Source organism: Lissotriton helveticus, chromosome 12 (assembly GCF_964261635.1).
Source record: "Lissotriton helveticus chromosome 12, aLisHel1.1, whole genome shotgun sequence".
NCBI lineage: Eukaryota > Metazoa > Chordata > Amphibia > Caudata > Salamandridae > Lissotriton > Lissotriton helveticus.
In genome coordinates this window covers 499396283-499419881 of record NC_136073.1, presented here as the reverse complement: position 1 = coordinate 499419881, position 23599 = coordinate 499396283, and positions in this window count along the sequence as shown.

The following is a 23599-nucleotide window of genomic DNA, read 5'->3' as shown; positions in this document are numbered from 1 at the left end:
TGACTTACACGCTAAGCATTTCTTCATTCCTCTAATTGGTTTCACACTGTCTATGGATTTTTGTATGAAATTCACAGTTCTGTTTGTGCTCTCAAATCTTGAATGGACAACTAAATCTTTCAAATTTCTGTTGCGTCGATGGGCAAACAGAGGCTTCTTTAGTTTAATGCTTTGCGTAGGGTTACTATTTAAAATGTGCCAATTTGCATTAACAATCTGTTTGAGCTTGGCATCTAATGTAGAATGTCTAGTGACACATACCAGTTGGGTATTCTCTTTTGGCTCTTTAATCTTAAGCAAGTTGTCTCTATCAAAAAACCTCGCTCTTTTATATGAGTCTCTTACTAAACGGTGAGGGTACCCTCGTTCTACAAATTTGGTTCTCAGTATTGATGCCTGACGGTCAAAATCCTTCAAGTCAGTGCAATTTCTTCTCACTCTAAGGAATTGGGAGAAGGGGATGCTTTGCTTCTGATTTCTAGGATGAAAACTGCTAAAGTGCAGTAGGGTATTCAGTGCGGTAGGTTTAACATACAGATCTACTTTCAGTTTGTCCTGACTGTAAAAGATCAATATATCTAGGAATTCTACTTGCTGTGCATTAATTTGGGCAGTAAACCTCAAGTTCTGATCCGTTGCATTAAGCCACTCAAGAAATTCGAGTAAAGATTCCCTCCCATTGGTCCAGACAAAAAAGATATCATCAATGTATCTGGACCAATGGGAGACTGACTCAAAAAATGGTGCTATCTCATTATAAATGAAGCGTTGGTCAAATGCTGCCATGTATATATTGGCAATCGAGTGCGCCAATGACGCCCCCATGCTAACGCCTTTGATCTGGCGATATACATCATGGCCAAATTCGATGATATTATCGGATAGCACAATATTTAACATTTCCAAGATAAATAGTTTAGGACAATTATACTATATGTCTGTATGAACCATTTAGTAGCCTCCATAGCTCCTATAAGAGGAATATTATTGTATAAGGCTTCGACATCCAATGTAACTAGTAAGTCAGTATGGGGATTAAAAACAATATTTTCTACCTTATTAATCATTTCACCTGCATCTCTAACGTAAGATGTTATTTTCGGAATATGTGGACGTAGGTAATGATCTATGACCTTTGACAAAGGCTCTGTGTTAGTTCCAATTGTAGAAACAATCGGCCTATATGGTGGATCTACCGCGTTTTTGTGAACCTTAGGCATGCCGTATATGCAAGCTGTCTTATTTTTATTATAGTTTAAAAATTCAAATTCTTTCATATTAATTTCTCAATTATGTAAAGCTATACAAGTGAGATCATGTATTTTTTTTAGAGATGGCTAATCTAGGGTTAACCATGATCTTACTGTAGAAAGTCGTGTCACTAAGCATGGTATTCATTTTGGTTTCATAGTCCACAGTATTAAGCACTACGATTCCTCCTCCTTTGTCGCAACTTTTTATTACAACATCTTTGTTTTTTACTAGAGAGGTAAGTGCATCATTTTCCTGTCTATTAAGATTGTAAAGGGGTTTTGGAATAAAATGTGTGGCTTGTTCCAATCTTTGTTAGATGACCAACTCAAAAGCTGCTACTTCTGGTCCTAACTGATCTAACGACGGACTGAAAGTTGATGGTAAACTTAGGGTGTTAGTAGTATTAATTTCCCTATCTTGTAAGTTCTCATTTGCAAAGAATTTCTTTAGTCTAATCCTACGAAAGAAGGAAATAATATCTTGGTGTAATTCAAACAGGTTAACAAGAGAATGAGGGACAAAGGATAATCCTTTAGATAGAAGATTAATAGTATGTATATCTAGATTTGTTGCGGATACATTGAAAACAGGGATTATAGGCCCTGCTTCCAGTATTGGTTTTTTCGTGTTTCCCGCATTAGTTGAGGGTCCTTCGCTTGATGATGGAATTGCGGCTGGTAATTCCCTCTTGTTTGTGGCTGAAATCTGACTCGTTGCCGGCCCCTGTGAGCCCCTCGGTTGCCCAAAAAAGGTTGTGCTTGGGTACGTTTTGTTTGAAAAGAATTAACATTTTCCGGTTCATAATAATTATTACTATTGTCACCTTCAGAATCAGATGTATCTGAAAAAGTGTTGACTCGCTGTTGTTGTGCTCTTGACTCATCAGTATAGTGGTTTTGTTTGTAAAAATTGGGTCTCAAAAAAGGATATGTATTCTCAATAGTATAGAACCTTTTATCTTTTGTGAGTTTGTCATTTTTACGTTTCAAGAGATAGTTGCTGAAAGATTCAATTTCTTTGTTGCATTCTTCTAACCTTTTTAAGGCTTCCTCTACACTGCCTGCTTTTTTATTTTTTTCTTCTAATTCTTGTACTTCTGTTTTAATATTATTGGATAACTCTTTGGCCATTTCTATAATAAGGATCATTAAGTCCCCCCTTGAGCACCTGCTGGCAATCATACTCCACTTATCCAGGAATTCTTTATGGTGTATAAATAGTCGAGGGACATTACGAACTCGAAGGCCTGTTGGAATAATGCCTGCCCTTAAATATGCTAACATGAACTTTCCATGGGCTTCAATGCGAGTTAATTTCTTTTTAAGTTCTATTAGATTTTTAATATCATCCTGGTTATGTGTGCCCGCCTGGTTTGCCCGCCAAAACTAGCGGACGTACCAACCAGGATAGCAAATTCCTCATCGGTGAACTCGAATGTTTTAAGTTGGGCCATATTAATTCTATTGTACCCACTAGAGGGGAAACCTCACAATCAAATATAATAGTTTCGAGATTAGTTCCAAAAATGGATAGACCACACTGATAACAAAATATATTGATATACAAACAGCCCTACACAGACAAGCTGTGGGTAAAGGTATAGGAAAAAACAAAGGCCCCCTGAACTACAATGGTTCAATTCCTAGGACAGGGAAAATCAAACATATGCGAAAAACGTTTCCTAGGCAATCATAGATAAAGACAAAATTACAAATACGGAGGGTATGATAGAAATCCAAAACGATAAAGTGTTGTATAAAAACTACATAATATATTTATTGTTCATTAATAAAAAATTCATAACTAGGAATTGAACCATTGTAGTTCAGGGGGCCTTTGTTTTTTCCTATATATTTTTTTAATTTACATGAATTATTTATACATTTTAAGGTTATTTAAGTATTTGTAAGTATGTTTTACTTAGTATATTCATTATTGAATTATTTTACATTACTTTTAAGACATTTAAAAAATTTGATATTTTAACAAACTATATTATTTACAACGATATTTTGGATTCAATATTTTTGTATTTATCTGTTTGTAGATAGGAAGTCGATATTCTGTCATTCTATATTTTGTCATAGATATTTTGGCAGGTCAGTATTTTGGTCCTCGATATTCTGCCAGTGAGCCCTTCTCAAGGCCACCGGTAAGATCTTTGCGGCTTGCATTTTGGAACACTTAAAAGACTGGGCTGTTTTGAGAAAAGTGATCCCGGTGTATCAGGCTGGGTTTCGCCCAAAGCATTCTACATTGGACAAAATTGCTGTGTTCCAAGCAGTATGATACACTAAATTCTCAAATTTTATATTGTGCTTTTTTTCATTTTTCAACCGCCTTCATTAGTGTGGATAGATTGACCCTATGGAGAAAATTGGCGAATTTGGGGATTTCTAAAGATCTCTTAACAATAATAATCTCCCTTCACACTTCATCATGGTGCAGAGTCCGAATGCATTTTCTTTGTTGCTCTCTCTCTGGCTTGGTCCTTATGTCTTGCTCTCTGAGTACACCATGCTCTCCACTCTGGGCTTGAAGTAGAGGGGAAGGCAGTGGTGCAAGTGCAGGCACAGGTATAAAGGAATAGTGCGAAGTCACCAGAGGATCAGCCGTAGATGGCATAGTGCCCGGAAATGATGAAGGATGATGTAGAGAATTGCTGTTTGATGGCTGTAGGCAGTAGCGGAAACGGTAGCAGCAGAGCCAAAGTCCAGGAAGGTAGTGAAGGTTTTTTTTGTGATGTGGTGGCAAAGCATAGTTAGGGTGCTGAGAGGATAGGTCACCCAGAGGATGTAATAAAAGAAGCAGTTGCAATGCAATAGGTCTCACCTTAATTAAATGTTGAGCTATTGTTTTGCAAATGCTTGCCTGCCTTTTTTTTTATTTATTGTCTTTTGTAGCAATGGTGACATGCCACGTTTTAGATGTTTAAAGCTAAAGTGTGGCATGCCGCCATTGCTACAAAAATCAATAAATAGAAAAAAAGTTGTGCAGCCATTTTTCCTTTCTGTTTATTTACTATTGTAGCAATCGCTGCAAGCCGTGCTTTAGCTTTAGATGTTTCAAAGCTAAAGCACAGTGTGTGCTATTACTATAAAAGGAAATAAATGAAAAAGAAATGTGATGTGCTGTAAAAAGTCAATACAGTGTCGTGTAGGGGGGGTGGGGTGGGGCATGGCGCAGGAAGGATGGCAGCAATGCCGGTAGGGAGGGGGTGCAAGCGAGAAGGCAACAGTAGGCAACAGATGGCCTACCAAAAAAGCAATTGATGATGTCACCTTGGAGGGAACCAAGTACACAAAGGCGAGACAGATGGATTGTATTGACCAACCAGAGTATAGGAATTTAGAAAGGCAGGTCAATTAACCAACCAGAAGCGCTGGGCGTGTTGAATGCCCATATCCTAAATACAGATTGTCTCAAAGAGACAGCGCAGGCACTGCGTAGGCGAGACCTAAAAAAATCAACAAAAGAAGGTGACTGAGATGATGTGAAGTTGCAACGCAAACAAGTCACTACAAGAGCTGCTTCTGTTGGGCAAGACTCGCTATGAGAGACTCACTTTGAAAGGCATAGGGGCATATTCACAAGCCCCTTTCGCCACCACAATGTCACTGAAAGTGACATTGTGATGGCGATAGAGGCCTTGCATTCTTCACAAGGCAGCGTTAAGCCACTTAATGTTGGTGCATTGGTGCTAAGTTGTGAAACTTAGCACCATCGCAGGGGAAAAAGCAAGGATGCACCATGTCCTTGTGAATATGGTGCAGCCTTGCTTTTCCGTAGTGGGGGAGAGAGGTGTTAAGCCAAGAAAGCTAACGCCTCTCTCTGCACTTCCTTGTGAATATCCCCCAGAGTTTGTACCAGCCTTGTACCTTCCCCACTATTGCTGAAGTGGTTATCTTTCAGACTTCATCACCTTCTATCACTAACATGGTGTTAAAAAGATATTTGTACAAACATAGCTATTACCATTCCAGTCAGTGGTGCCCTGAAAAACCCTACAATGTTCCCCAGTTAAATTTGGTAGGGAAAAGCCGCCAGGTGTGCAAAGCACAAATATCTGCATGTTATGCCTCTTTTAAATGGCACAGCTTGCTATAGGGAATACTTGTTGCACAGGTATCAGAGTTTTAAAGGTGCAATAATTATGGCATTCACAATTGGGACTATAAGCTAGAGTTTTTGTATTTGCCTCTATAAAGAAATATTCCTGACTAAGATTTACCTGGTAAAATCGGGTGCGAAAACACCTGTATGAAATATCATTAATATTTTTATTTCCTTTTTCTCAATTCATTGGGATATAACATGATACCATAATGATCGTGGTGCCTGCTATAATGTCACTAATTACCATTTGAGTATTGTTTTGGATGCACAATTTCGTCCCCTGGAGGAATTTGTGCAGGCAAAACATAGGATCACCTACAATTCGTATAGAATACGTAATTGGAATTTTGGGTTCAAGCTCCATCTATGCACAGTTTCAAATATACCTCAATACTCTGAACAAAAGAAGGTGGCAGGGATGATGTGAGGTAGCAACGCAAACAAGTCACCACAAGAGTTGCTTCTGTTGGGCCCGACTCACTATGAGAGACTCACTTTGAAAGGTAGAGGGGCAAATTCACAAGCCCCTATCGCCACCACAACGTCACTTTCACTGACGTTGTGGTGGCGATAGGGGCCTTGCCTTCTTCACAAGGCAGCGTTGAGCCACTTACTGTTGGTGCGTTGGTGCTAAGTTGTGAAACTTAGCCCCATCACAGGGGGAAAAGCAAGGCTGCACCATGTCCTTGTGAATATGGTGCAGCCTTGCTTTTCCGAAGTGGCGGAGAGAGGCGTTAAGCCAAGAAAGCTAACGCCTCTCTCTGCACTTCCTTGTGAATATCCCCCAGAGTTTGTACCAGCCTTGTACCTTCCCCACTATTGCTGAAGTGGTTATCTTTCAGACTTCATCACCTTCTATCACTAACATGGTGTTAAAAAGATATTTGTACAAACATAGCTATTACCATTCCAGTCAGTGGTGCCCTGAAAAACCCTACAATGTTCCCCAGTTAAATTTGGTAGGGAAAAGCCGCCAGGTGTGCAAAGCACAAATATCTGCATGTTATGCCTCTTTTAAATGGCACAGCTTGCTATAGGGAATACTTGTTGCACAGGTATCAGAGTTTTAAAGGTGCAATAATTATGGCGTTCACAATTGGGACTATAAGCTAGAGTTTTTGTATTTGCCTCTATAAAGAAATATTCCTGACTAAGATTTACCTGGTAAAATCGGGTGCGAAAACACCTGTATGAAATATCATTAATATTTTTATTTCCTTTTTCTCAATTCATTGGGATATAACATGATACCATAATGATCGTGGTGCCTGCTATAATGTCACTAATTACCATTTGAGTATTGTTTTGGATGCACAATTTCGTCCCCTGGAGGAATTTGTGCAGGCAAAACATAGGATCACCTACAATTCGTATAGAATACGGAATTGGAATTTTGGGTTCAAGCTCCATCTATGCACAGTTTCAAATATACCTCAATACTCTGAACAAAAGAAGGTGGCAGGGATGATGTGAGGTAGCAACGCAAACAAGTCACCACAAGAGCTGCTTCTGTTGGGCCCGACTCACTATGAGAGACTCACTTTGAAAGGTAGAGGGGCAAATTCACAAGCCCCTATCGCCACCACAATGTCACTTTCACTGACGTTGTGGTGGCGATAGGGGCCTTGCCTTCTTCACAAGGCAGCGTTGAGCCACTTACTGTTGGTGCGTTGGTGCTAAGTTGTGAAACTTAGCCCCATCACAGGGGGAAAAGCAAGGCTGCACCATGTCCTTGTGAATATGGTGCAGCCTTGCTTTTCCGAAGTGGCGGAGAGAGGCGTTAAGCCAAGAAAGCTAATGCCTCTCCCCACCACTTCCTTGTGAATATCCCCACGAGTTTGAACCAGCCTTGTACCTTCCCCACTATTGCTGAAGTGGTTATCTTTCAGACTCCATCACCTTCTATCACTAACATGGTGTTAAAATGATATTTGTACAAACATAGCTATTACCATTCCAATCAGCGGTGCCCTGAAAAACCCTACAATGTTCCCCAGTTACATTTTGGTAGGGAAAAGCCACCAGGTGTGCAAAGCACAAACATCTGCATGTTATGCCTCTTTTAAATGGCACAGCTTGCTGTAGGGAATTGTTGCACGGGTATCTGAGTTTAAAAGGTGCAATAATTATGGCGTTCACAATTGGGACTCTAAGCTAGAGATTTTGTAATTTACCTCTATAAAGAAATATTCCTGACTCAGATTTACCTGGTAAAATCGGGTGCGAAAACACCTGGATGCAATATCATTACTATTTTAATTTCCAAATTTGGAGTTTTTCGCCATTCAGTGGGATATAACATGATAACATAATGATCGTGGTGCCTGCTATAATGTCACTAATTACCCTTTGTGTAATGTTTTGGATGCACAATTTCGTCCCCTGGAGGAATTTGTGCAGGCAAAACATAGGATCAACTGCAATTCGTATAGAATACGTAATTAGAATTGTGGGTGCAAACTCCATCTGTGCACAGTTTCATATAAACCACAATACTCTGCATTAGGATGATAGATCGACAAGATTTCAGAAAGGGACAAGAGTAAATGCAAAGATTTTGCCATCTGCAGTCACTGGTTACATCGCCACTTAATTTTGGGGCATTTGACGTCATGTCTGGTGTTTTTATTAATTCTTTATTAATTCACTAGACTTTATTTCGGCCAATAGGGCCATAAAAGTACACATAAAATACAATACAATACAAATATTATACAAACACAAATAAAATGAAATATAATCTATGATAAAACCTCTGGATAAAATATATAGGTAATAGACCCATAATAATATTGATATAAAGGCTGTTTTAAGACTTCCAAGTACATACTGCAATCACGGGGATATAAAATTTATCATAAAGGAATAAACGCTTTCTACTAATGGCCACATGGCCCCAAGAAACTTGACAACAGGGATAGCAAAGTGCAAGCTAGAATCCAACTTCAAGATAAGGAGAGCAGCAAAATGACTATGCTGGTCTAATTATCTACAAACCGGCTAATCAGAGTCTGTGGTGTCCTGCATACGCATGGCATGCAAAAAAGACATGGGGTTCACTGTCGGTCTTAGGAAAGCAAAAGGCGCCAAAATCAGTAGCCCCTGCAGTCTAGCACTTTGTAAAAGCCCTTAGCGGAAGTGTGCCTGCTCTAAATTGAAAATGTAATTTTCTATCACTTTGTGCGGTCACTTGATCCCAGTATGCCTCATAAGCTATCTGATCCTTAATATCAGACATGCTTGTAATGTTCTCGTAAGATCTATTCAGCAGTGAACTTTGGCATCTGTCGCTATCCAAAAAAGGTTTATCACGGGCAATTTAGATGGAAAACTGGTAGTTCCTAGATTCACCCATAACTTAAAAGCCGCAATATCATATAATAACTCCTTGATATGCAACAGCCAAGGATTTCATGACATCCTGTAGGCCAAGGTATAATTAAAGTGCTCTGGCGTGGACTATAATCCCCTCAAACGAGTACCTTGTTCCATTTTAGATGGTGATTATCTACGTTTGTCTAACATCCCTAGTAAGAAGAAATGGGCTGGGTCAGAGGAGATAGTAGAATAAAAGTCTGTCAGAGACAGCAATAAATGATTGTGGTCACTTTTGCACCTTTGTAACATGCACATATCATAGTGCCCACACCGCCATGTGCTCGTCCGCTTGACACTTATACACTTACACTTCCCAAAGAAACTCAGGAGACATATCTGTGGGAAAGAACTGTTGCAGGTTTATTTCATACAAGACAGGTATGATGTTATGGTGGGTCATCTTACGGGCGATCCAAAGCAGGCAGCCCCTCGCTGTCCCGCATGCCTAAGGAGCCATCTTGCACAGCGAGACAATGCTCTGACGGTGCCTTTATTACCCTTTTGTGATATTCCCGCCCCCCTGTCAGGGCGGAGCGGTGGGGCACACCCCCAGTCGGTTCAGGCCCCCTGACCGCCCGAAGGACTAACGGGGCGCCGTCGCGGTTTCCCGGAACCTTCATCGGCTCCAGGTCGTTGGCTCAGGCACCCTTACTGTGCCAGGCAGAGGTACCCTTACTGTACCCTTCTGCCGCAGAGGTACCCTTACTGTCCGTCTGCTTCCAGATCACCCTGTGACTCCGCCTGCAACACAAAACCAGACCATTATAAAATTCAACTTTTAGCACCGCCGCTCTGCTGCTGGGTCAGGGATCAGGGTGGGAACAGCGCAGAGCCGAGGGAGATTCCTGCCGGGATAAGAGGCCGAGCAATGGCGCTGCCGCGCTAAATACCGGCGGGGCGCCCCTCCTCCCAGGTGAGCCCTCCCTATTGGCTTGAATAAGGAGGTGGGCACAGGGAGGGGCGCAAACAGGAAGCTCCTCTCGCCAGACGTGTGGGACTAAGGCGCTGCCCCGCCCATGCTTCCCCTGCGGGTCGCGCGGTCAGCGGCATAGTGCCCACACCGCCATGTGCTCATCCGCTTGACACTTACACACTTACACTTCCCAAAGAAACTCAGGAGACATATCTGTGGGAAAGAACTGTTGCAGGTTTATTTCATACAAGACAGGTATGACGTTATGGTGGGTCATCTTATGGGCGATCCAAAGCAGGCAGCCCCTCGCTGTCTCGCATGCCTAAGGAGCCATCTTGCACGGCGAGACAATGCTCTGACGGTGCCTTTATTACCCTTTTGTGATACTCCCGCCCCCCTGTCAGGGCGGAGCGGTGGGGCACACCCCCGGTCGGTTCAGGCCCCCCGACCGCCCGAAGGACTAACGGGGCGCCGTCGCGGTTTCCCAGAACCTCCATCGGCTCCAGGTCCTTGGCTCAGGCACCCTTACTGTGCCAGGCAGAGGTACCCTTACTGTACCCTTCTGCCGCAGAGGTACCCTTACTGTCCGTCTGCTTCCAGATCGCCCTGTACTCCGCCACAGCTCTGGAGGAGGCCCCCGTCGATGACAGAGCCCCCCCACCCAACATGCTACTTACAACCTGCCGCTGCCAGAGCCTCCTGTATATCTAGGAGGAAGACATCCATACCCAACCCAGACAAGTGTACCCCATCGCTCTCGTAATACCCTTCAGTCCCTTCTTGTATGAGTGCATGCCTGATGAACCCCAGGCCCCTCTTTCCCATGAACTTCTGCATGGACCTGTTGACCCTCCTGCGGGACTGTTTGATTGCACCCAGTGATCGTGCGCCCCTCCACACTTTGCAAGGGACAATTTCTGACCAAATTAGCTCAGTGGCTCCTAGCCTTTTAGTTATTGCTGCCACATCCTTCTGCATCGCCTGAACCAGGGCCCTCCTCCCCACCGTGACCAGGTCGTTCCCTCCTAAATGGATAGTGAGAATATTGGGAGGACCGCCCCGAACTGCCAGGCATTGTTCAAGTTTGTACTTCAGGTGACCCCATTTCATTCCTGGAAAACCCAACCACTGGATCTGTGTCTTTGCGAAAGTCAAATTCCATCTCTTGGATGTCGCCCATTGTTCCAGCCTGGGAACGTAAGAATGGCCCATCACCCACACGCAACAGTCAGCTGCAAAGAAAAAGACAAAGGTGACGCCACAAAAGAAGGGAAGTTCCAAACACTGTCACATTAACACTTTGTTTATTGGTGAACACTGCAAACTCCACTCGAAAGACGTGATGCGAATAATATCTACGTGAGCACAGCAAACTCCACTCGAAATCCGTGATGCAACACCAACCTTATACTAAGCACTGCAAGCTCCACTTTGGAGACGTGGTGATCCATGGGAACATATGTCACATATTACAAATCACTTCGCAAATCATAGCGCCAGCAGTATTTAAGGGCGGATGTATCGCTGGTAACAAGAGGATGACCACCTCCCTACCTTCTTAACTCCTTCCTCGCCTAACCCGGCCCTGAATGCGGCTGTCGCTGCCCCAATCCTGAATGAATGGCTAGAGAATTTTTGGCCTGTCCCTGACAGACCAGTCTTGGCTAAGGCTGCACCCATTACGCACTCCAGCTGGAATTTAGTGAGGGGTGTGCCATCAGCATGGATTAGGAAGTGGCCTCCCAGCAGTGGTCTGATCCTCAAGTATTCCCTAACCGAGGCCACAGGGCAGTATCTGTGGTCCTCCATCGCCTGTAATGTTATTGACACCCCTTTTCCCGCCTGGTCCGTCTTGGATTTCCGCACCAAAGTACCAGAGAGTCCCTGGCACAAACATCCATCAAGCCGAGAGCTCTCCCAGATCTGTCTGACTTTGATTTGGCCACTAACTCGCTAGCTCTAAAGGCGACAAAAAACGCTAGGCAGAAGGCTGTTGAAAAAAGCTGAGCTTCAAACGCTGAATTGGTCACTGACGGCAAAATGTCCATTATCCGCTGCAATGCGGGGAATTCTATACCCACCCCCTTGTCGGGTGACCTAATCTCTTCACGGGCCCACCCCTTCAACGCTGCTCTAATCCTGAATGAACTCGTGGGATCTTCGGCCCCACTAAGCTTGGTCTCATGTTTGAGCGCTGCCAGGTGGCTGCACTGTGGAAAAGTAAATTTTGCCATGTTCTGTGTCCCTACGCCTCATCCATCATATGTTATGTGTGCATGACCAATATGCATATGTTATTCCCCATGTCCGATTAATGACGCAATTCCAGTTGTGTCCACCTCTAGTATGTTAGTTTCCAGTCCTCGTGAATACTACGAATATCAGGCCTATGTAAAGTTATGTTGCCACGTTTCTCAGTGTGCACGTTATTTCATTATAAAGTCCCCGTTTCTAGGCCTCAACAGGGCCCGGACCACAGATTCAGCTCCTGTCTCCTGAAAGCCTCGCTGAGGAGCGATACAGCCCCCACCTGTATCCTCGACCCTTCACTTACTTCCTGCCTCGCAGTGCCCGGTGCCGCTTGGCTCTGCCTCTAAGTCTGCCAAAAGTATGTTATAGTTCCAGCTATCAGTTCAGTCCTCCTCTTCTGCATTCCTAAGCTACTGAACTGCATCAATAGTTTCCGTCATTGTCTAGCCTTCTCGTCTCCACGTTAGAGAAATACTGTATTAATGGTCATTTAATATTCTTCATCACGCACTACATGTAGAATAATGCATGGTCCAGTCTTAGAATCCAGTTAGCTTCTCCCCTCATGACTTCTAGTTTATATCAACATGTTCCCTAAACATCAGATACCAGATAGGGTTTAGGTACATGTCGCTCCGACCCTCCAGACTTTAGTCTCTGCTCCTAGCACAGAGTTCGTAGCCCCCAGCTTCTCCTAGTAACACGTCATTGCCAGTTTTCGCGCACCATTAGGTTAGAGGTCCCGGCTCCTTAGGTAGCCCCCTCCTATGTTTCCGCCCATTCATGACATATTCTGTTACGTTTGCATCACATGTCTAAATATACTCCCAGTTACACCTCTTTTTACTGTTATCTTTCGCGACTGCTACGCGTCACGCCTTCTGCTCCACCCACTGCAACGCCTACTGCAATGTAATGCTATGTGTTTGCGCTATGTATATAAGTCAATGCATTGTTATTAAAAGTTAGCGCGCTCATCCCAGACCCAGCCCCAGCAGCTGCTGGGCCTCTTTTCCCCTGCTGGGCCCCAGTTGTCCTGCTGGGCCCTGTTACCTCTGTTCCTATGCAGGTTGTCCTGATCCTGTCCTTATGCTGTAATAAACCTGCAGATACTCCTACTACCTCGAATCTTGACTCTTATTTTATTGAGCTATCTGTTATTCATTCAATCATCCAAAAATAGATCCGGTATTATTTATTTATATACCACATAATGGCGCCCGAATAGGGACTTGCCCTTTCCCCACGCGTCGGTGAAGCCACGCCGACCCCCTGACCCTCTGCAGCCGTGACGGAACCATACCGGCCACGTGCAGATATTTCTGCTTCAAGTATCCCTCAGGCCCACGGAGGAGACGGAGGAGGCGGTCCAGCATCCGAACGAGACGGTGGAGGAACGCGGCGAGTCCCCGACCAGAGCCCAAGCCGAGAGTCCAAGGTCCGAGGTATCCGGAGGCCCACCCGTAACTGAAGTCCGAAGTTCGTCGTCGTAGCAGTCCAGTCCCGCCCGAGGCCTTCCGTTCCGTGCTGCCCGGTGAGTACCATTGCTGGGGTAGTATCTAGACAGGACCAATCTAAATTGACTCCTGGTCCGTGGGTTGGTGGTGCCCAGACTCACAAACGAAGTGTTCACCTAGGTGGATACGGGTCTTGATGCGTCCCTTTATGGGACCGGTATGTTCCGTACTGTTACAGCAGTGCATCCAGTATCTCTAGTCTGTTCCGTTCTCGAGAAAATCTGTTCTGTTTCTGTTCTCAGTATTCCAGGTAATATTCTGTTCAAACTGTTTATTTTATAATGTTCTTTATGTATTTTAATGTTGTGGTATGAGTGTGATGTGATTTCGTGTTTTCATTGTGTATTGTATTGTGTCCAGATTACAGTCCAGTCATGCCGCTCTTTTCAAGATTACGTCAGTTGAAAACTAGAAAGGGTCTGTTAGAGGAAGCAGTTCCTGTCCCGCCTAGGGACAGTCCAGGTCATTTTATGTATCAGAAACATGGCATAAGCGCCATAATGTATCTAGATTTATGGGTAGAGTATACCAAACAGTTAGAAGAAAAGTATAGATGGCCCGTATCGGGTACATGGGATGCCGAATGTATCATGCGAGTAGAAGAAGCATTATGGAAAAAGAAAGCCAGACAGTCACAGAAAGATGCCATCGAGTTATGGCGTAAAGAAGGGCACAGAAGAACGGAAAAGGAAGTCAGAAAGTCAGAGTTAAGTAGAGAATCCCCGGAACGAGCCCAAGAAAGAGAATTAATCGAGATAGGTGAACAAGTCAAAGCCAAACAGTCAGACAGACAGAGGCATGCCCTAATTAAGGGTATGTATCCTCTCCTTGCCGAAGGTTTGCCAAAAGCGACCCCAGAGGCACCCAGTAATTTCCCGCCACCATTAATTCCGACCAAGCTACGTCACAAACCGACCGCAGCTGATATTTTTATTTCGTCCTATCTGGACGACACAGTCCCAGAATATGCAAATCCTGTTCGCGCTCCGCTAGTCCCTGTAAATCAGGCACTTCCCGCTCCTCCAGACACCGGAGTACCTGTTACGGTACCCCCGGTCCAGCCTACAGTTCCATTTCCCACTCTGCCAGGACGTAGAGCCTCAGTAGACGACTCCAGTTTAGGGGCCGCAGGAGGAGCTACTCCTCAAACCCCGCCGCCACACAAGCGTTTATCGGCACTCGAATTACATGCTCAAGCATCACAGCGTACTCCTAAAAGTAATAAGTCTGTTACAGAAATCAGGCAAGCCCTTAACGAATGTGTCTATGATCCAGTTCCAGGCGAATATACTATGGTTTTATATTCCTTACGTGTAAGGAGAGTGACCGAGTATCTAGTCACCTTACCGAATATGAAAGAAGATCTAGACAGAATATATCGTTTCATCCGTACAGGGGAGGATCCAGAAAGTATTGGCGAGATTATGTCTCAAAGGAAAGCCGAGATCCAGCTCATGATATTAAAGTTCCTGATCAATTGTCTAATAAGAGAACAAGATTACCCGTCTAAAGATCCCGCCGAAATGAGAATCCTGACAAGGTGGAGTGATAATATAGCCGAGGGTAAGCACAAGACCGTCGGTGCTATGGAGAGTATGTACAAGAAAATTCGTAAAGAAATAATAAGGTTACACGAACAACGTAAAGCAGCACAAGTAAGCGAGAAAGAAAGTATCTCTGATCCTGAAGAGGAAGACGAGAATCCCGCCAGAATTGCGTATGTAGGAAAATCTAGATTTCCAGATCGCCATTTACGCCTAGAACACAAGTCTATTTTTCATCATCCAGCAACAGAACAAGGTTCCCTAGAACAAGTATTTCAAGTTACCGATCACATTCTGAAATCACGAGTCGGCTACAGTGAATTAAGTACCATGCATGAACAAGAACTAGCCCGATCAGCAGTCCGATGGATTACTGATTCTACCACTTTTCCAGACGAAATAGTGGCACAAATGTTTCTGAAACTGCCCCCAGCCGAGCAACGACTGGTGGGTATGTATATGATCCAACACCTTATTACTCTGTATGAGGGTCAACATTCTGATCCAGGCCCGTTGCATGATATCCTGAACGAGTTACTCCAGTATAGATGGAGAGGTCTAGGTACCGATTTAATTAGTGTCATTCTAGAACAGCGCCACAAATATAGAACGTTCCTGAACCCGCATTTTGTTCATGTCTCACCCCCAGAAAGTAAACCATTCTACATAGACAGACAGAATCCGTTACGAGAGGTCCACCCAGTCCAAGGGGCGGGTGGCGTAATGCAACGAGTGTTTGTATACACTCCAATATCAAAGATGGAACTCCTTGAAATGAAGAAATTAATTCCCTGTCATGACAAAGATCCAGCAGGGTTCCATAGAGAATTAAAAGACATGCTCCGTATGGGAGAATACACTTACCCAGATATCATTAAAATGTTAAAGGTCCTGTTACCCGCAGGGGTATATGAAAAGTTAAAAGAAAAAGAATGGGAGGTGGGAGAGAAAAAGATCGATTGGACAGCTCTAGAAGCTGAAGACAAGGCACGAGTACCAGGTACCGGTCTTGGAGATAAATGTAAAGAATTACCAGAATTATTGATTCAAGTTTTACCCAGATTATTGACAACGAGGAAGGAAGACTGGGATGCAATCTCAGCCTGTAAACAGAAACAAGATGAAGATATTAGTGATTTTTATTCTAGATTTGAGAAATGTTTCAGTATTAACAGTGGTCTCAAGACAAGTAGTGAGTCATACCCTCATTTTTTCGTTACCAAATTAGTCGAGAATTCAAGCCCACAAATTAAAAATCGAGTTTTGAAAGTCGAAAGCACCTGGCAAGCAAATACCCCGTCCCAGATGCTCCAGATGCTCCAGTACCACCAGAATAGAATCAGAGAAGAGCAAGAACACGAAAGAAAACGTATGAAAGACACGAAAATGAAAGTGCTAGTTGCACAATCTGTTCCTCAAGACAGTCAGAAGAGGGGTCCGAATCAAGCCAGTCATCCTGCAGCTCCCGTTAAAGGGAACTGCAATTATTGTAAACAGCCAGGTCATTTTATAAACGAGTGTGCAGTTCTGAAACATAACATAGCTACTGGTAAGACTAAAGAAAGACCACGTCCGCCTAGACAAGAACAAGTTTCACAGATTCCTCAGCCACAGAATGCACCACAGACAGTTACAGTACCGCAGCCTATCGCTGCAACACAGCACGTTACATCGCAGATGTACCAGTATGCACAGTCTGAGTATCCAGAGTACCAGTCATATTCATGAAACAGCCTAGAGAGGGAGGTAGGCTTGCCTCTCATCGAGATACCTGTAGATCAAGAAGGTCCCTATGTTCACAGTCAAGTATTAGGGAAAGATAGAAAGTTTTTGATCGATACAGGGGCAAGTAGGACCACAATTAGTCATGCCGAAGTTCCAGGGGCTCCGCTCTCAGGCTCAAGAAATGTTTCCCTTGGATTTTCAGGAAAGCCAATAGTTAACGAGATATCTAAGCCAGTTACTCTAGAAGTAGGCCCATTGTCCCGTACTACTGATCTGTTACTTACTAAGTCATGTCCAGAAAACCTATTAGGCATTAAGACACTGAAAGAATTAGGTGCAGTTATTTGCTGTTCCCCAGAGGGAATACGTCTGTTCCTACGTGACTTCAAGGGTCACTATGTATTACGAGATTTTGATTCAAGATTGTCTAATGTTCCGCAGCATCTATGGGCGCAAGGTCCAACTGATGTAGGTTACATGCAAATCACACCCCATTGTGTGACTCTCAAACCAGGTGTAGTGTTACCCCGAATCAGACAGTACAGATTGCCACCTGAGGCTGTAGCAGCCTTATCCAAAATTATTGACGAGCTCATGGCTCAAGGAGTAGTTGTAGAAACTGACTCCAACGTATGTAATTCTCCGATCATTCCAGTCATGAAACGTACTGATCCAAATGCACCCCCAGTATATCGATTAGTGATTGATTTACGAGAGCTTAATAAATGTATTATTCCTCAGTACCCAATTGTCCCAGATATTTCTTCCCTGTTAACAGCCATTGATTCCGAAGCCATGTTTTTCACTGTCATTGACCTCAAGAATGCATTTTTTAGTGTTCCCATTCATCCAGACAGCCAGTTTCTTTTCGGATTTTGTTTAAACGGAAGGAGCTATATGTTCACACGCGCTCCTCAAGGTTTCACAGAAAGTCCTAGTATTTACAGTCAAGCACTCAAGAGACAACTAGACAATATTCACATGCCAACTGACACTGCCCTGCTCCAGTATGTCGATGATCTACTGATCACAGCCCGTTCTGAACGTGCTTGCGAGCGAGCATCCCTTACAGTCCTGTATTTTCTAGCCGAGATGGGGCACAAGGTGTCACCTTCGAAGCTTCAATTCTGTGTCCAGCAAGTGGTATACTTAGGACACTTGCTGTCCAAGAGGGGTAGGCAGTTGACACCAGACCGTATCCAGTTAATAGCGAGTCTTCCCCAGCCCAGAACCCAGAAGGAGGTACGTGCTTTTATCGGCCTTACTTCATATTGTAGACAATGGATTCCCCAGTATGCATTTCTAGCCAAGCCACTGATACAGTTAACGACACAGGAGGCAGCCGTATCGACTGTCCTCCCTTGGACACCTGACCATACACTTAGTTTCAACGAGTTAAAGAAAGCCCTATGTCAAGCTCCAGTTCTAGCTACACCGAACTACAGTAAGCCTTTTACACTTTTCGTTACTGAACGCGAAGGTACAGCATTATCTGTTCTTACACAAGATCAAGCAGGACAATACAAGCCCTGTGCTTATTTCTCGAGCACATTAGATCCAGTCGCCCAGGCGTTACCTGCGTGCCTCAAGTCAGTTGCAGCCACAGCACTAGCTATCAGACAAAGTGATTCCATAGTTTTAGGGCATTCCCTGACAGTACAAGTTCCACATTCAGTAGAAGTTCTTTTAAATCGAACACAAACTCAGCACTTGACAATTGCACGTTTAACAGGTTATGAATTGACACTGTTCCAGCCACACATAGAAATTAGACGCTGCAACGTTCTGAATCCTGCTACACTGTTACCATCAGTTAGTTCAAATCCAGACCCACATGATTGTGTGGAAGTAGTTAACATTACGACAAAGCCAAGACAAGACCTGACAGACATTCCGTTACCAGATCCCGACTTGACACTTTATGTGGATGGTTCATGTATGAGAACTAGTACAGGAGAACTAGTCGCCGCGTATGCAGTAACTACTGACACCGAAGTTATTGAAACACACCGTATTGATACCCTGTCCGCTCAAGCAGCAGAGCTAGTCGCTCTGACACAAGCCTGTATACATGCCAAGAACCTGAAAGTTAATGTTTATACAGATTCACGTTACGCATTCGGAGTTGTACACGACTTCGGAGTGCTCTGGCAGGAGAGAGGTTTCATGACTTCTCATGGAACCAAGATTCAGCATGGTCTCCTTATTCAAGCCCTGTTAGATGCCATGCATTTACCGACATCCATTGCTATCATGAAATGCAAAGCACATACGAAAGTTACTGACATTATTTCCCAAGGTAACGATCTAGCAGATCGCACAGCCAAGCTTACAGCACAGACTCCAGACATTCCAGTTAATCAGACACATACTCCAGATCCGATTACATGCATGACAGTTAAGGACCCTACACAAGATGTCATAGATATCCAGTTACATGCTACTCCCTCTGAAATCAAGAAATGGTCTGAACAAGGAGGGGTCCAAACAGATCAAGGATGGTTAACGAAGGGTAGAGCCACATGGTTTCTCCCCGACTCTATGGTTCAAGTCATTATCAATACCGCACATAGTCCAGCACATTTAGGAGAAAAAGCTATGTTAGACAGTATCCAGAACATTTGGTTCAACAAGCATTTACGAGCTGCAGCCAAGCAGAAAGTCCGCACCTGTATGATATGTTGTCAGTTTAATCCAGGTAAAAGTGTCCCGGTGGAACAAGGTGGTTTCCAGCCCCCTGACCACCCTTTTGAGGTCCTCCAGATGGATTATATTCAGATGGAGCGATGTCGAGGTTTCAAGTATGTCCTTGTAGTTGTATGCGCTTTGTCCAGGTGGACAGAAGCATATCCAGTCCCAGATTACACAGCCGCGACCACTGCCAAGCAGTTGGTTCGTGAATTCTTCCCTAGATATGGACTCCCTAGAGTCGTATATTCTGATAACGGCCAGCCATTTTCATCCGAACTCATGAAGCACGTTTCCCTTTTGTTAGGGTACCAGTGGAAGTTCCATTGTGTACGCCATCCTGAAGCAGCCGGTCTCGTAGAGAGACATAATCAGACCCTGAAAATCCGTATTGCCAAAGTCTGTAAAGAAAAAGGTGTGGACTGGCTAGTAGCTCTGCCAGTCGCTTTGTTCTATATGCGCATGGTCGCACATTCCAGATCAGGTCTATCCCCGTATGAGGTCGTATTCGGCCGCCCCCCTAACATGTGGGGTACTCCTAGACCCCGAAGTATTACCGATGTTTCATGTAATATGCTGACAGATTACCTAGCTTCCTTGATGTCTGCCCTCAACTCATGTCGTTCACAGGTTGCCGCCGCATTTCCAGACAATACCGAGGTGGCACCGCACGAGATCGTTCCAGGCTCCTTGGTGATGATCAGAAATTTTGACAGATCAAGTCCGCTGGAACCACGTTGGAAGGAGCCACGTCAGGTCCTCCTCACCACCCGTACAGCCGTCAAGTTGGAAGGCAGAAAAGGATGGATCCATCTGTCCCATGTTAAACTTTTTAAAGGATTGAAATCCGTTTCTAAAAACATTTCCAAGGATTCCCAAGATTCGAAAGACTGTCAAAACATTGCTCTTAAGGACTGTCCCGCACAAGACATTATTACAACCCCTCCCTTGTTAGAGAAAACTCCGCAGCAGGAGTATAAGTTAAAGCTCAGGTCTAGTAAAATAAGTCAGTCAGTTTGATTGTATAAGTCCTCCCCTAGGTGAAACGGTTAGACTGTTTCTGACATGTATAAAATAGACCCCCATAGTGAGAGAGTCAGCCAAAGTTCAATCAGATGTATCGTTTTTCTGAGTTTCATATTATTCATCAGCATTTTGATTTCCTGCACCAGCTATGCGTTCTATCTGTATTGTCCAGTTCCTCATGTAAATATGTCTGCTAATGCTACAGTAGAGCACACGTTTAGTGATCTGCCTCCTCACGAATATTCTTACCGCCTCGCTATGCGCAACAACACATTTATCCGTATGTTACATTATTCACACCAGACCAGCAATGCCACTAATTGTTGGGTGTGTGGTCGACTCCCCCCTTTCCAGACACCGAAAGGAGTTCTGCCACTCTTTCCTTATCCATTCTCACACAATGGTTCGTGTGGAGCATGGTCCACGTTAACGTCATCCTCAACAGATATGTCTTTTCTTAACAGTACATGTTTTCCAGACAAGAAAGGTTTCCCCCACAGAACAGGTTTAGATCTAGAAAATGAAGTTTATAATTTAGGTAATTATTCGTCGAATTTCATGGTCCTGAATGTTCAGTCTGATACTACTCCAGACTTACCTGCTATTTCAGTATTACCAGTCAAAGGCGAATTATGTGTCCGTAGTTATGGTTCTATACACGTAGGTCATAGTGAATGTACTACTGTTGTCCAGTATAGTGACAGTGGGAAATCTGTTTTCAAAGCTTCACGTCATTCTTATTTTATTTGTGGTCAAACCGCATATGTCCGTCTGCCCCTCGATTGGGAGGGAACCTGTTACATTGCTTTCCTACTGCCACCTGTTTTTCTAGCCCCATCTGATTATCACAGAAACACACATCTAGTACACATTAGACATAGAAGGGAGTCCCCAATTGTCGATTATACTGAAACTACTCTAGAACAGTATACAGATTTCAATAAAGGTTTCTTCTTCTTTGTAGGACCTGTCCAGAATAGTAAACTAATCCGTAGGTTAACAAGAACCCTTGAAGCTGTAGTAAATGAGACTGCCTCTGCTCTAGGTAACCTAACCGAAGAACAATCTGCTATGAGATTTGTCGTTTTGCAAAATCGTCTCGTCCTTGACGTCATACTGGCCGATAGGGGCGGGGCCTGTAGAGTCATCGGATCTAGTTGCTGTATTTTCATTCCAAATAACGCGCCGTCTGTTTATTCAGCTATAACCAGACTCCATAAAATTGCCCATCTGTTACATCAAGATCCAGGCACCTGGACATGGTCCGGTTGGTTCTGGAATATAATTTCCGCATGGGGATGGAAAGTCCTGTCCTTTCTAGGTATTGCAGTAGCAATCATATTTAGCTGCTGCCTCTGTATACAATGTGGCCCTGCGATTTGCAGCATGTGTGCTACCTCTTGTATTCCTAGTCCCAAGCCCCGTTCTAAATCCCGTTCCAAGACAATTCGAGACGAGCAAATGGTACTGTATGAAATGATAGATGGTATCATGAATATTGATGTTTCCTGATGGAAACGTAGTGACAAGGAGGGAATGTGGAAAAGTAAATTTTGCCATGTTCTGTGTCCCTACGCCTCATCCATCATATGTTATGTGTGCATGACCAATATGCATATGTTATTCCCCATGTCCGATTAATGACGCAATTCCAGTTGTGTCCACCTCTAGTATGTTAGTTTCCAGTCCTCGTGAATACTACGAATATCAGGCCTATGTAAAGTTATGTTGCCACGTTTCTCAGTGTGCACGTTATTTCATTATAAAGTCCCCGTTTCTAGGCCTCAACAGGGCCCGGACCACAGATTCAGCTCCTGTCTCCTGAAAGCCTCGCTGAGGAGCGATACAGCCCCCACCTGTATCCTCGACCCTTCACTTACTTCCTGCCTCGCAGTGCCCGGTGCCGCTTGGCTCTGCCTCTAAGTCTGCCAAAAGTATGTTATAAATCCAGCTATCAGTTCAGTCCTCCTCTTCTGCATTCCTAAGCTACTGAACTGCATCAATAGTTTCCGTCATTGTCTAGCCTTCTCGTCTCCACGTTAGAGAAATACTGTATTAATGGTCATTTAATATTCTTCATCACGCACTACATGTAGAATAATGCATGGTCCAGTCTTAGAATCCAGTTAGCTTCTCCCCTCATGACTTCTAGTTTATATCAACATGTTCCCTAAACATCAGATACCAGATAGGGTTTAGGTACATGTCGCTCCGACCCTCCAGACTTTAGTCTCTGCTCCTAGCACAGAGTTCGTAGCCCCCAGCTTCTCCTAGTAACACGTCATTGCCAGTTTTCACGCACCATTAGGTTAGAGGTCCCGGCTCCTTAGGTAGCCCCCTCCTATGTTTCCGCCCATTCATGACATATTCTGTTACGTTTGCATCACATGTCTAAATATACTCCCAGTTACACCTCTTTTTACTGTTATCTTTCGCGACTGCTACGCGTCACGCCTTCTGCTCCACCCACTGCAACGCCTACTGCAATGTAATGCTATGTGTTTGCGCTATGTATATAAGTCAATGCATTGTTATTAAAAGTTAGCGCGCTCATCCCAGACCCAGCCCCAGCAGCTGCTGGGCCTCTTTTCCCCTGCTGGGCCCCAGTTGTCCTGCTGGGCCCTGTTACCTCTGTTCCTATGCAGGTTGTCCTGATCCTGTCCTTATGCTGTAATAAACCTGCAGATACTCCTACTACCTCGAATCTTGACTCTTATTTTATTGAGCTATCTGTTATTCATTCAATCATCCAAAAATAGATCCGGTATTATTTATTTATATACCACAGCACACCCAGGAATGTGCCTTGCCATTCTCCTTCGCCCATACCACAAAAGTCTCGACCTGTTCTACCGGACTTAACGCAGATGCTCCCAGGAACAGTGTTACTGCCCGGAAAGTGGTCAGCTGGGCTGCGTATCTTCTCCGGGTAGCCTGCGCCAAAGAACGCTGCCCCATCATCTTCAACCGCTCCCCCACTGAAGGAGTCGCCAGAGTGTTGCCGGGAATGGTGTCATCGCCTCCCTCGCCTGCGGCCAGGCCTCTCGAAATCGGAGCCACTGAAAGCGAGAGAGAGCGTCAGCTGCCACATTCCTCACCCCTTCAATATGCCTTGCCCTAAACTCAATGTTACTCCGTAAACCTGCCCTGACTAATTCCCTGAGTAGGCTCAGGACCATTGGGCAGTT